Source organism: Aptenodytes patagonicus, chromosome 1 (assembly GCF_965638725.1).
Source record: "Aptenodytes patagonicus chromosome 1, bAptPat1.pri.cur, whole genome shotgun sequence".
Lineage (NCBI taxonomy): Eukaryota > Metazoa > Chordata > Aves > Sphenisciformes > Spheniscidae > Aptenodytes > Aptenodytes patagonicus.
This window is the reverse complement of record NC_134949.1, coordinates 174,843,086-174,858,662: the sequence shown is the minus strand read 5'-3', so window position 1 is coordinate 174,858,662 and position 15,577 is coordinate 174,843,086.

Here is a 15,577-nt window from a genome sequence, read left to right as displayed (position 1 = left end):
AGACAAAGATTTATCACTTGCTTGTTGAGCCTGACTGACTGTGAAAAGAAACAAGTAATTTCACCTCAGAGACAGCACATCTTCAAAATTTAGTGTGACACCCTGACTTTCAAATTTTTAAGTCAAGTCCCCAGACAAGAGCCTTATGATTCTGTTTGCCAGAACTCAGGCTCAGAGTTTAAATGAATGCCAGAAATGAAATTTAAAATTTTCAGCTGAAACTGGACCAATTAAATTATTCAGCTTGATACTGCCTCTGAATTTCATCAGAAGATTTACATTTCTTTTAGCTTGTTTTATTGGCTTTATAGGATGTACTTCTTACTGTTAATGTAACATGTTTTGTTTTTTTTTTTACCACTCCCATTCTGTTTCTGGAATCTGAAAAGAGGTTTCTGGGGTGCTTTGGTCAAGGTAGAGGTTTTTCAAGAGATTTTTTTATGGATCAGAGGGCTTTAAAAACCAGCCTGTGCTATATGTGCTGCAGGGCCAGTGAGGTGAGATTTTATGCAGCTGAATTAGAATTAGGTTTCATGAGAGCTCAGCCACTGAAGCCTGCAGAGGTTCTCTGGAGAACACTTACAGAAAAATTATTTTCCTCAAATCATGTGTTTTTTTATGGTTGAATATTAAGAGTCTGATTTTATTTCCTATGGAAATCAGGTTCAATGTGAATGCTTCTTTTTTGAGTATGTTCAGAATGTGACAGGCCTTGGAAGGTAGTTTCTCAACGTCTGCTAAATCCCTGCAGGGGATACTATGGAAGCCAAAGGAAAGACAAACCCATTGAAATAAAAATGAATTTGTTTTTTCTGCATATTTTTCTGCTTCTTAAAAATAAATCACTCTTTATTTTTCCTTTTTATAGTTGTATGAGACACACAGTATATATTATATTTAATTTATTGCCGACTTTATTCCTTTCAAAGAAATGTTACTTTATTTTAAAATTATTTAAATCTGATTATTTCTGTGCATTTTGACCCAATCTATGGATCTGAATCCAAAATGATAATTCTGCACTAATATTAAGAATATCTCAAGTGTAATTGGGACCCTTTTGATGAAGTTACTTCTTAGCTTAAGGTTCTCAGATGTGCTGGTGTTTGTTGCTGTGATTTTGGACAGTGACTACTTTGAAGTTCTTTGCCAGGAGTAAAGATTTCACCATAGTGTCTTTGTCTATTCAACAAGAAGAAATATCTTTATACTATCAGGCAAGAGTGAAGGAAAAGTAAGAAAGCTGTCAAATATATCAAAGGATTGCAAACAAACAGAAATAATTGCCTTTTGATCTTTTCTATGAATCGTCTTGCTCTAGTGTCTGTTGTTTCAAGACTTGAGCACCCTATAATAATGATTAGAGGTTTATAATGCACAATATACACCACACAGAATAATGCAGAAAAGTATGTGTCTTTAGGACAATGATTTTATTCTTGCACAAGGTGGGAGGATATGACCTTAAGGAAAGTAGGTATGATATAGTAAGGGAAGAAATAGATAAAAGAGGAAAAGTATTCTTGCAAATAGATACAGAAAATAAAGGAATTCAAGGTTTTCTTTAAAAAAAAAATCTTTCCACTTTTTTCTTTTTTTTTTTTTAATTTTAGAGATTACCATTAAAAAATGTCAGCACAGTAATAACTTTAAAGCAATTTCTATTAATAAGGTGATAACTATATCTCTGGTTAATAAACTGCTATGCTGAGAAAAGAGCACTGGTTTCACATCTGATTTTGGTCATAATTCCTGTGTCAAAACCATTTAAATTACAATATAATAATAATAATAAACATTTGCTTATTTTAAGATTCCTCACTAAAATGAAGGTACAGCTTGTAAACTGAAATTTAGGTCTGCATTAGTCTGCTTGCTGCAGAATTTTTAGTACCTCATTGTTTTGAACTTACCTATCAGAACAGTATTGTAACTAGGAACCCTGATTAGAGATCTCTGGGTCAGTTATGCATAGTGTTTACAAAAGATTCTTTTCATGGGAATCCCTAGCTCTGACTGTATGATACTTCAACTGTGCAAATTTAGTGCAATGGTATCCACTTCCTTTGTTATGCAAATATTGACTAAATCCCTCAGTTAGAGCTACAAAGGTTCATGCTTAATTGTATTCAGCTTTTATGTATGTAGTTGACTATATGAGAGGGAAGGCAATGAAGCATACAACTCCTAAATGAGAGAACTTCAATGAGATAAACACAGATTATTCTGCATAGGATCTTTTCACACCCTCTTTCTACTCAAGAATTTTCCAGAAGTAGAATTTAAAAGACACAATATTTTTCTTTAACATAGGTAGATTATTAAACTGACTTCTTAGTAGAAAAAGTAATGTCACATGGGCCATTTTTACCTTCATAATCAAAATTTGAGACATAAGTGTTGTAAAACATGCCTACAAAATTGGTTTTGGCAGTCATTGATCTATAAATGTTGTATTTGTTTATTTTCAGTTTATATAGATGCTTGTAAGTAACTCCTTTTAACATAGATTTCATATCCCAACTATTTATTACTGGTTGTTTACCATACATAGACCTTTTTTGTGATTATGTTATTAAAATAGTATTGATCATGTCCTGTTCAAATACTGTGCTAGTAATATTCAGCAGCATTTTAGGTTAGAGTATTGAAAATTGAGCAAAGCCCAAGCAGACTGAGTTTCTAATCATTAAGAGTAAAAGCAGCATTATTGTTCCTATCTATAGCCTACCATTGAAGGTGTGTGTTACTGATCTCCTTCGGGAAATTCACTGAAGATAGGAAATACTTTAATCTCCACCCAAGAAAGTCTTATTCCAAGCAGATTTTAGTTCCAGTGTGGACAGGCCAATACTTTCCTTGTGTATTCCTTACGCTTTAGGAACTTGTTCCATCATTTAGACTTTCAGTTAGAAAAATAAGAGGAAGATCTTTTTCTTTCATGGATTTCTTCCATTAATTTAGTTCAAATTTTGGCTCAAACTATGGAGTGAGAAGTTAATCAAGTAATGGATACACGTGTTTATATTTTGAATTAATAACTAGCTGGATTTCCAGTTCACTATTCAAGTGTACTGAAGGTAAATGTGCCAGTTGAGCATTTGCTATCAACTGGCAAATGGTAGTGCATGGTATCAAAGTGTCGCCTAGAAAACAAGCGGTGCTGTCAATTTTAAAATAACAGTTTTACAGTTTAAAAGAAGACCATGAAAAGGCCTATTCTTTTTTTGACTGCAGTTCAGAGAGCTCCCTCCAGGCCTGAAACAGTAACTGTCTCTCCCATTTTCATGCCATTGTCAGAATTAAAATCTTCCTCCTTTTTAATTTGAGAAGTAAAAATAGTTTAAATACCACATCAGAAGACAAGATCCGCTCAGGGACACAATGAACTATACTTTCTGTCATGGGTATATTAAAGATAACTAAAAAAAGACTAATAGTGATAAAGAAAAAGGATATGAGTTTCTTCCTATGCAACTGACTTCAAAGGGTGATCTTTGAAACTAAAATAAAAACTATGACACATATCTCATAAATTATTTTGGGATCTGTGTGAGAAAGTAAGATTTTTGTTCTACAGTGACACCAAAATAAAACAAGTCTCAACTGATCTGTATTTGATTGTTAGCTGGGTAGTTCAGAGAGGTTCATTATTGACTTCATAACTCAGTGGTACTAAAGATCCTTTTTGGTAAATACTGAAAGAGCGCTGGTATGTGTGTGTTTTCTTTTCAGACTAGTAAATACTGATGTTCACCTTAGCTGTAGGCACTGTAAAGGCCAGGTAAGGATGCCTTTTGATTTTCTTTCTTATGGAGTTATGTGCAGCTGTGTGAATAAGGTCATTACTTTCTGTGAAATATGATTTGACAGTTAATATGGTATTACATTCTGCTTATATATCATATTTAATGTGATTGTCTAGATTATTTTTGGTGGAAATTGTTTTGTAAATATTGAATGGCAAAATAAAAAGTATAGCCCATCATTCTGTCTGATCTTAATCAGAAGATCAAATATTTGGGCGTAAATGTACAAAATGAGTATATAGTTGGTGTGTGCTTCAGTGTGCAGATCTCCAAAAAGAGATGTTTAGGCCTCTCACAGCATCTTCACCTTCTACTCACTTTGCTAGAGATTCTGACAGTTACAAAGATCCTATCTTTTTTACATTGACAATACTTTATAACTTTAAAAGCTCTCTTTCTGATGGCATACCATATTAGTATATTTGGTCCTATGATGCTGTAAATATATATGCATGTATGAATCAATTTCATTTGTTCTGCGTGAAGTAGCTCATTATATTATGTAATCAATTAAATCTGTAAAAGAGAATATCTTTATTGAAGAACTTAAACTTCTAGCATCATGGTCTTATAGGTATCTCAATATGAATAAACATGAGCACTCATTTGGAACACGAGGGAAGATTAACAGGACTCTCTACAGAAGCCAGCTTGGAGAGACCTAATAGTAGGATTTATCACCAAAGCAGTTCATACAGTTACTTTCTGGATCCTGTGACAATAAACCTTTGGAGAGCCTAAAAATAAATACTGTCTCCTCCTATAGGGGTAAGTAAATATCAAGCACAAATTTAATGCTGGTAAGGAAATATCAGACACAAGTTTCAGGAAAAAATAAAAGGAGTGGACTCAGAAAGCGAAGGCAGATTTTTTCATTACACAGTTTTCTTACTTAGGTAAAGAACTGCTTGTTATGCTACACTGTGCCAAGTGAGAGAACAACATAATTTCACTTCAAAAATAGCCAAAATCTGTGCTATAGAACTGTAAATTCAGTAGATTTTCCATTAATTATTTAAAGTTTTTGGAATCATAGAATCATAGAACCATTGAGGTTGGAAAAGACCTCTAAGATCATCGAGTCCAACCATCGACCCAACACCACCATGCCCACTAAACCATGTCCCTAAGTGCCTCATCTACTCGTCTTTTAAATACCTCCAGGGATGGGGACTCCACCACTTCCCTGGGCAGCCTCTTCCAATGTTTCACCACTCTTTCAGTAAAGACATTTTTCCTTACATCCAATCTAAACCTCCCCTGGCGCAACTTGAGGCCATTTCCTCTCATCCTATCGCTAGTGACTTGGGAGAAGAGACCAACACCCACCTTGCTACATCCTCCTTTCAGGGAGTTGTAGAGAGCGATGAGGTCTCCCCTCAGCCTCCTTTTCTCCAGGCTAAACAACCCCAGTTCCCTCAGCCGCTCCTCAGAAGACTTCTTCTCCAGACCCCTCACCAGCCTCGTTGCCCTTCTCTGGACACGCTCCAGCACCTCGACGTCCTTCTTGTAGTGAGGGGCTCAAAACTGAACACAGGATTCGAGGTGCGGCCTCACCAGTGCCGAGTACAGGGGCACGATCACTTCCCTACTCCTGCTGGCCACACTATTCCTGATCCAGGCCAGGATGCCATTGGCCTTCTTGGCCACCTGGGCACACTGACGGCTCACGTTCAGCCGGCTGTCAACCAGCACCCCCCGGTCCTTTTCCAACAGGCAGCTTTCCAGCCACTCTTCCCCAAGCCTGTAGCGCTGCATGGGGTTGTTGTGGCCCAAGTGCAGGACCCGGCACTTGGCCTTGTTGAATCTCATACAGCTGGCCTGGGCCCATCGATCCAGCCTGTCCAGGTCCCTCTGCAGAGCCTTCCTACCCTCGAGCAGATCAACACTCCCACCCAACTTGGTGTCATCTGCAAACTTACTGAGGGTGCACTCCATCCCCTCATCCAGATCATCGATAAAGATATTAAACAAGACCGGCCCCAGTACTGAGCCCTGGGGAACACCGCTCGTGACCGGCCACCAACTGGATGTAACTCCATTCACCACAACTCTCTGGGCCCGGCCGTCCAGCCAGTTTTTGACCCAGCAAAGAGGACACCTGTCTAAGCCGTGAGCTGCCAGCTTCTCGAGGAGAATGCTGTGGGAGACAGTGTCAAAGGGCTTACTGAAGTCCAGGTAGACCACATCCACAGCCTTTCCCTCATCCACTAGGCGGGTCACCTGGTCATAGAAGGAGATCAGGTTGGTCAAGCAGGACCTGCCTCTCATGAACCCGTGCTGGCTGGGCCTGATGCCCTGGTTGTCCCACTCATGCCTTGTGAGCGCCCTCAAGATGAACCGCTCCATAATCTTCCCCGGCACCGATGTCAGGCTGACAGGCCTGTAGTTCCCCGGATCCTCCTTCCGGCCCTTCTTGTAGATGGGCGTCACATTGGCAAGCCTCCAGTCGTCTGGGACCTCCCCTGTTAACCAGGACTGCTGATAAATGATGGAGAGAATCATATGTAAATAATACAATGTAAGTGTTGAAGTTGCTGTCTAACTCTAATGTTGAGACTATGCTCAAATGTGACTTTGCTGCTTTAAGAGTCTTTTCATAAAAAATCTTCTTTGCAGATAAAGAGAAATTTCACGTATGATGTGTAATGAAATTTTAAAATTCATTCATGAAAAGAGTATTTCTGTTCTAAATCAATGTTGCTGATTCTAAATATAGTTTATAAAGTCCGATGTTCTGAAAAGTGTTCAAAGAAAAGGAAATAAAACAGTTCAAATACACATGCCTTGAAATGACTTCAGAGACTTAGCTAATAGGAATAAAAATTTCCATGATATAAGCATGCATTTGCCATCCAAATGAGGGCCTCATTAGAAAATAAAAAACACATGTTGGAGCAGTCTGCAATAAAACTTTTTTATCACAAAGCATTTGGTTATGCCAACCATGTAATTGTATCTTGATCTTTCCCACAACAGTTCAGATGTGTTACTGTACAGACATTCATGTATTTGTTGACTGCAACAGAACTACACTGAGTGCAAAAATTAACCCCATGGTTATATTTGTGCAAGACCAGGTCCGCTATAGATGTTAACAGTGAAGATTCAGAGAACAAAACATAAACAGAACAATTCAGAAGTCATACTCTAAGTGACAGTAAATATGAGTTAGTGTATGTGGTGTTAGATGAAAAGATTACCAGAGTTTGAGTGTGAACACTCGAGATACTTTTTAAGCTGCTAGGAAAACAGGTGCAGTAATAGCAGTAGTTCTCAAACAACCCATCTGAAGATGAAAAAAGCAGAAGTGAAATATTTACTCAGTCATTTTTACGAATGACAAAAAGGAAAAGACGTGGATATCTGCTATTGATCCTCAAGCTAAGAAGGAGTTAGAAGAAAAATCTTAAACAATGTGCATAGGAAAGTTCAGGGAATCATGGTTTCTGTGCTACACAGAGGAATAATACTGGAATAAAAAAGAGACTTCTGTAAATCATTTAAAAAAAAAAAAGAATCACTAGGTTATTTGGAGGACAGGGTAATTTCCCAGAAATCAGACAACTCAGAAAAGAAACAATTCTGATAAATTCTGTAAAACATGGAAAGAGACAGTAAAATGTGCAATATTAAAAATCAACATAAAATTATTTTAAATATGATGCTAGTGTGTTTGGATTACTTTCCACCATATGGGTTTGTTTTAAATTACCACCACATATAAGAAATAAAGTAGGAATATTACACAAATTATTGAAACAGATAACTACAGAGAGAGTGTTGTATATTGAAGATGATTTATTACTCAAATTTAAGACCATGTGAAATATGGGAACATTTTTTAATGCGAGTAATCTATGTGGGTAATTTACAAATGAATGGAATGAAAAATAAGTGTTCTTACTTTAAAAAAATTGGAGATTTTGAAATTTACAACCATTTCTAAATATTAGGTCCACAAGCAGATCCTATTAAAAATTTATTTTAGGTTCTGATTATATTATTTTTCTGTATTTCCGTTTCAGTTAAATGAAAATATAATTGTTTAAAATTCTTTATCACCATGATGCCAAGGTGCATATCTTGTTTTTTAACGTCTTTATTTCTTCAGCCATTTCTGCATCTGGATCATGTGAAGTGGTTTCCTGCTTTTTTGATGACAATGGTGCCCGCTGCTGTCAGAAAATAACGTGAATATAGGTACTAGCGCTAAAGACTCATTTATTTCACCTTTAAAATACATTTAATTTTATTTACCAAGCATACATGAATGCTCTGGTGTAATTTAAAAATTAAAACACCTTGCTTTTAATTTACTTTAAAGTGCATTTTAGTTAAACTTTGAATGATGCTTGAAATGTCACCTATGTAAATAAATTTTTAAAGTCAAACCTAGAAAGACTCATTTTATCTCTGAAAAGCTTTAATTGTACATGGAAACCATCTGTGTTTTGACACAGATATTAAAGTACATTTTCTTGTACTGATTGTTCAATCATCTGTGAGCAATTCTTCTGTTTTGAACTGCTTTGGACAATGGAATGAAGTACCTTTAAAGTTCAGAAGAAGAAAATGCTTTATGCATTTCAGCAGAACCATCTGGTAATGTGACTTTTGTTTTAAACAAAATGTGTATGTTTAATATTTTACTAACATATCTAAATAATTATTAGTTATTTGAAATTTAAATGTTTAAAAATATTTATGAAATTATCTAAATTACATAGTGAATATAGGTGTGCATGTGTGTGTAAGATGTCTATTCTGAGTGCCTATTTTGTAACATTTCTTTTGCTTTAGTTTGTTCCTTTCTAATGAGAAATTGTAGAAACCAGGTTCCTTGTAAAGCATTCATGAACCTTTGATACATTTTTATTCCTTCCTCTTCCTCTTCCTCTTCTTCTTCCTCCTTCCTCCTTCCTCCTTCCTCCTTCCTCCTTCCTCCTCCCTTCCTTCCGTCCATGAGCTTTGGATTACATTTACTATGATGAAAGATCCTACATTGAAACTTCTATTTTCCAAGCAGCTAAATTAAGCACATTACAGTTATTTCCCCATTCAAATATACTTCTTCATCAGTATCATAATCTTTTTTTTCCTGGAAAATCTCTAAATCCTTACTGTATGTCATTACATAACTTTTCACAGAATCACAGAATGGTTGAAGTTGGAAGGGCATCTAGAGGTCATCTGGTCCAACCCCCCTGCTCAAGCAGGGCAATGTAGAGCTGGTTGACCAGGACCATGTCCAGATGGCTTTTGAAGATTTCCAGGGATGGAGACACCCTCTGGGCAAACACATCCAATCTCTGATCACCCTCACAGTTAAAAAAGGTATACTGTTATGTTTAAAAGGAATTTCCTGCATTTCAGTTTTTGCCCATTGCCTCTTGTTCTGCCACTGGGCACAAGTGAGAAGAGTCTGGCTCTGTCTTTGTCATTCCTCCCCATCAGGAATTTATACACACTTATAATATCTCCCTGAGCCTTGTCCAGGCTGAACAGTCCCAGCTTTTTCAGCACCTCCTCATATGTCAGATACTCCAGTCCCCTAATCATCTTCATGGCCCTTCACTGAACTCCCTCCAGTATGTTCAGGTCTCTCCTGTATTGGGAAGCCTGGACATGGACCAAGAAATCTGGATATGGTTTCAGCATGGCTGAGCAGAGGGCAGGATCACCTCCCTTGACCTGCTGAAAATGCTTTTCCTAATGCAGCCCAGGCAGTCATTGGCTTGCTTTGCGATGGGGGCACATTGCTTGCTCATGTGATATTTTCAAGCTATACCTTCAGATTTGATTGCCTTTCATTTCTTCTATCCCAGATGCTGTGTTTTTTTTTTTTTTTCTTTCCTTGACTTCATACAAAATATAATTGTTAAAAATATATTTTCTCAGCATTCTAAACATTCTGTCTATTATTTGTAATATTTCATTTTTTCATGACTATAATCAAAGGAATAAGATGCAGAAACAAAATAGATCATCAAAGTGAATTGAATTAAAGCACTTATTGTTTTGGTATGTCACTTTACCTATACATTTCTACTACCTTCCTGTTAGTAGTGTTTCTATTTCTACCATGAGAAATTTCAGTCAGAACTTGTTTGGTGGTGCTGAGTAATGCATAAATGCCCTGTTTAATATACTCTTTGTTGTACTTGGGCTATTATGTGCCTTTGTTTTATCCAAATCAAATGTGTTTATGTATATGTAGTTATGGTGGATTGCATTATCCTCAAGACAGGCTTGTCTTCTTTCTTCCCTGTCTGGAGTCATGTTACACAGGTTAAAATGATCCATTTATATTGAAATAAGGGACTGATTTCTCTCAATATGGGAAGAAGACAAGGAAAAAAGGAAGCTTTTCCCTAAGTTCATATAAACTTACATCTAATCTATGAAACACCAAAGACTCCTTCTTTCCTGTATTTTGGAAGACCATGTAACAAGGGGAATAAAAATGGGTTAATATTTTTCTTGCTTGCAGTAGAATCTACTTTCTTTAAGAAGAAATGATTGAAAATTCTGTAACTGTCTTGCAAAAAATCAAGGTTGTTTCAAGAAGTTTTATGCTTATAAGGCGTCATGTAAAGAATTTTTTTAAGACTTTTAGATAATCATGTACACATAGGTATAGGTCCTGTTTTCCCTTGTCTAAAATGCTCACATCAGGCTTAATAAGAATAATGTACTCTTCTGGGCATAAAATAGGAGCAGAAACTGGAAATGAGTCAATTTTATTTTTTTTTTTTTTAATTGTATAATGCCTGCTAAGCAGCTCTTTTTCCATTTTTAAACAAAAAATAATCTGTGACATCTGTGGGAACCAATGTACTGTTTCATTGGAAGCAAACTCTACAGTCATAATAAAAATGTACCCCTTTTCTTGGTTATTTGATCTATGAAGCCTGTGGGGTTATATATTCTGTTAATTTATTTTACTAACCACTACAGAATCTGTGCCATTATGTTGTGATATTTACTAGAAAATGAGTGAGCTGAAAAACAAATGAAAAAACTTCATATATTAAATCCTTATGTAGAGTTGATTTTTTTTTTTTCTCTTTTCAGCTTTGTTTAGTTGTTATTAAACAGGGAGTCATACTGAAGAAGAAACAAATAAAATAAAACAAAATGCAAAAAGAAAGACTCTTAGCCATCAGAGAGAATTAAATCCTACAAAATACAGTCAGTGTTTAAACAAAAACAGTGTTTTTTCAGAAGATACTGTTCACGACGTATTACTCATTTAAATGGGATCTTATGGGAAGCACCAGAGTCCATGCCTTTAATAATACAGCACACAGCGCTCAGAAGCGTTCCTGAGCCCTGAAATGCAACTCCATATACTATTGCCATGTTAGAAGGGCCTCAAACATGTTTTGTCTTATGGCTACTATCACTGTCCCTAACAGTTTCTGGGCACAATCTGGGAGGTTGAATTTTCCAGGGACTATTCAACATAGGCAGTTCTCATGCGGTAACCTTATGCCGAAAGCAAAAAGCGCGTCCCAGAGCAGACGCAGGCCATTCTGTTAATCAGCTTCAATGCTCGTGAACACTCTTGGGCATATTTAATTTACTAGTATAGACTCAGCCAAATATTTTCCACCACAATTTTCCAGTAAAATATCAGTGATGCATATTAAGGTATCTCTGGGTGAAAATAATGATGGTTTATTTTAAGAAAGGTTTAACATTTGCGGCAGCCAAATAATTGCAAGTCGTATGGATTTAGCAAAGCTCCCTATTACTGTTTAAGGGAGATTAGTTCAAATAGGTTTTTGCACGACATACAAACCAACAGCAGTGTTCATTACCTATGAGCTCAGAAGAAATGGTCAGCAGAATAACTGCCAGCTACGACTACCAAGCAAGTTGTATTAACACTATCTTCAGATATTCGTGGAACGATCCCTGACAGTTGTTTGTTTGTGGAGTGGTTTTTTCCCCTCCTTGAAGCTGTAATAGTGTTCATTCAATTAGACTTCCATCACACATACCAGGTTTTACCAAGATCTTTCAAAAATATTTCAAATATATTTCAATATATTTCAAAAATATCACATAACCTTGTGCTACTTGCCTGTCACAAAGTGCTGGTTCAAAGAAGAACTTTTCAGCGATGTGATCTAGGATTTTGTTTCTGCCTGTCTGAAACACAGAATCCCTGTAATCTAGGTACCTTAGTGTTTGATTTACACCCCTGCTGTTATCTCAAAATATATGTGCATACATATTACATTCTCCTTTTCTTTCTGTTTTTGGAACAAATACACTAAAGCTGAAGTTTTCCTTGCTTACTTTTAAAATAAATAAATTAACAAATGGATATTTTTCAGAGGAAAGATATCAACTTTTTAGAACGTGCTCTAACAACAGAAAGCAGATTAAGAAATGCAGAGCAAAGAATAAAAAGTTTACTTGCTAGCCCCACATAATGTGATAATACAAATTATACTGTGGCCTGTTTTCACCACCTACTTCAGGTCTTGAACACTGGTCACAAATCAGATAATTTAAAGTCATAGTCAAAAAAGCAAGATATATATCTCCAGAAGTGATACAGATTATCACAATTAGATGCACAAAAATATATAGTCTGAGCTATTTCCAAAGTATTCAGGAATGTGAAATATATTAAAGATGATAATGATGCATACTGCAAAAAAAATCATGATTGTAACTTTCCAAGTTGAGATGAGGGCTGGGAACTGGTAAAGACGTGCAACAATTGAGACAAAGTGAGGAAGATACATGTGATACAACATGGTAAACAGTTGATAGAGCAAGGAGGAAAACGATATTATGAAGAAAGATATTTTTTGTTATAGTAATTTCTAGTGAATATTGTGCAAAGGGAAAATTTTCTCAATTTCTGTGGAAACAAAATTGTTGTTTTCATTGTTGATCAATCTCTGCCACAGGAAGGGTGTGATTCAAAATCTCTAGTTAAAGGAAATTAAAACAAAGAAGTATCTGATACAAATACCTGACATCAGAGAGTACAACAAACTTTCTACAAACATTTCATGGAATAAGTACAAAAATCAAAGTACAAAGTTTGAAGATATTGTTTTTAAGTTGTGAGTTTTATTTATAGAAGGGGTAGGATGAAAAGTGAATTATGCAACAGCATTGGTTTGTATCTTTGCACAATCAAGTTGTTCTTAAAAATATATAAGAAGATATCATTATAAATGTACGATTAAATAATTGTAGTCTGTATTTGTAATCATATACATTATATGTAATTAATTACTATATTTGTTTCCAAGTTCAAACAGAAAGTGTGATTATTTTTTTTTTTTCCTCTTAGTATCCAAACTGAGTTCTTTCAATACAGGTATTTGAGTGAAATCACTTGACAAAATTCAGAGTATGGTGAAGATGGGAATCATATTTTCATAGATAGCTATAAAGTCATTTCAGATAGTGAAGAACTGGGGAAAAAATATATCAAACACTGATTTTGTTATTGCATATAGAAAAAGAAATATTATTTTCTTTTCTTTCAAGGTGGATATTGTGCCCTTTTTAGTCAGATAGTTTTACAAATTCAACATTTTCAAATTGGTTTCCATCACCTTGGGTGTCTGGCCTTCAAGAGATATTTGGAAATACATATACACAAAGGAACATGTTTGTGGGGTTGTGTATGGTTATGTAAGTATGAATCAAGAAAGGCAAAAAGTATAGACACTGCTTTCTGATGTAGTTAATCACTTCAAAGTGGATGAGCAACCTTTATATATTAAGATTTTTTTTTAATAACACACGAGTACAAACACACAGGGAACATGCACAGAGGGAAAAATAAAGAGTAATTGTTTGGAAAAAGGCAAAATTGAAAAGGGAAAAATGTAAAAACAACAAAAGAAATTAAAAAGAACAGTAATACCACATTTAAAATGTCACCTTATTCAAAATTTGAAATGAAAATACTGACAAAATTCCAGTCTTAGACATTTTCTGGGGAAAGAGGAAAGGTAAGGAAACATAAGTGAGTTGCTCAGCTAGAAATATGACTTTCATCACTTTTTGCAAATTTAATTCTTGATAGAAAGCAGGAAACTGTTTCATCCCACTTAATTATACAATTTCCCTTCTTTGGTTTTGGATGTTTCACATATTGCTTTGTCAGTTTGGATGGATTTTCTCTCTTCCTTTATTTTTTTTTTTTTACCTCTCTTCATCTCACTCAAAAGATATTTCCATCACCATATTTATTTCTGCTATCAAGGCTTAAGTGTTTATGATTGTATGCTAACATTGATAGCATCAGTGGTGTCAAGGCCAATAATGAAGGTTGTGACATGGTCAGAAAGTGGGTAGAAAAGTAACACAGGGTAATCAGAAAGGGAAGACTAAATTAAGGAATTTTTACAGTCTTGGCTAAATATGAATTTCATACTTCAAAATATTCTTTACTATTCTAGAGAAAAAAGGCACACAAATGGCACTTATTGTGCTTTTAAAATGCCTTCTATTCCTTTTGATACCTTTCACTTAATATCTTATTTTACTGAGCATTTACATTTATATTTATGAAAGAGGACACAATCTGTTCCCAGACTTTTAGCAGGAAATAATGAAGATTTTTTTTTTCCTTCACTTTTTATAAACTACAGTAGATCAAATAAACTTTTTTTTCACTTTAGAAATGGTTTTGCACATTTGCTAAATGTACGTAGTGATTCCAGTCACATCTAATATTATGATTATATTATAATCAAGGAGTCTTAACCTGGTTTTTTTTGTTGTTGTTCCAGTTCTGCAAAACACAGTCTTCATTCCTTCTCACTGATAATTGGAATACATTTTTAACAAAGCTAAGAAAATATTCAAGAAAGTTTTAAGATTAAGGCACATTGAGCTGATTGCATATGTTGAAGAATATAAGATAGCCTCTGTGAATATTTTCTTGACCCTTTTGTTTAGGCACTATTTTTTGGTTGACTATAAAGAATTGTAGATGGTGTTTTTTCAGGTAAATTGTAGCATGGATCTTCAGGAACGTGGATAATCTAGGAATGGTAATTAATGGACAATTAAACAATTTCATTATCTGGAAACAATCATCAGCTCCCTGAAGGAAGACATAAACCAATAAGTCTTTCTCAAATGTTCAAAGAGCTTTTAACAGTAGTAGCTTTAAAAACTGAGAGGAGATAAGCACAGTGCGGTTGAGATTCCTGCCACAAATGATGTTGATATCTATATCTGAGCTAGTTACCCACAGTCTTCCTTTATCTCAAATAGAGATTGGACCTTTCGATATGATAAGTCTAGTCCCAATGTTAACATCTAAAATAAGTCAGAGAAATTACAATCTTAAAGTGCCCATTTGTCTCCATTTTCTGTAGAGGAAACCGAGGGGTAATTAGTTCAGATGCAGATACCAAAATTGTGATAGAATCATAGAATCATAGAATCATAGAATCATTGAGGTTGGAAAAGACCTCTAAGATCATCGAGTCCAACCATCGACCCAACACCACCATGCCCACTAAACCATGTCCCTAAGTGCCTCATCTACTCGTCTTTTAAATACCTCCAGGGATGGGGACTCCACCACTTCCCTGGGCAGCCTCTTCCAATGTTTCACCACTCTTTCAGTAAAGACATTTTTCCTCACATCCAATCTAAACCTCCCCTGGTGCAACTTGAGGCCATTTCCTCTTGTCCTATCGCTTGTTACTTGGGAGAAGAGACCGACACCCACCTTGCTACATCCTCCTTTCAGGTACTTGTGGAGAGCG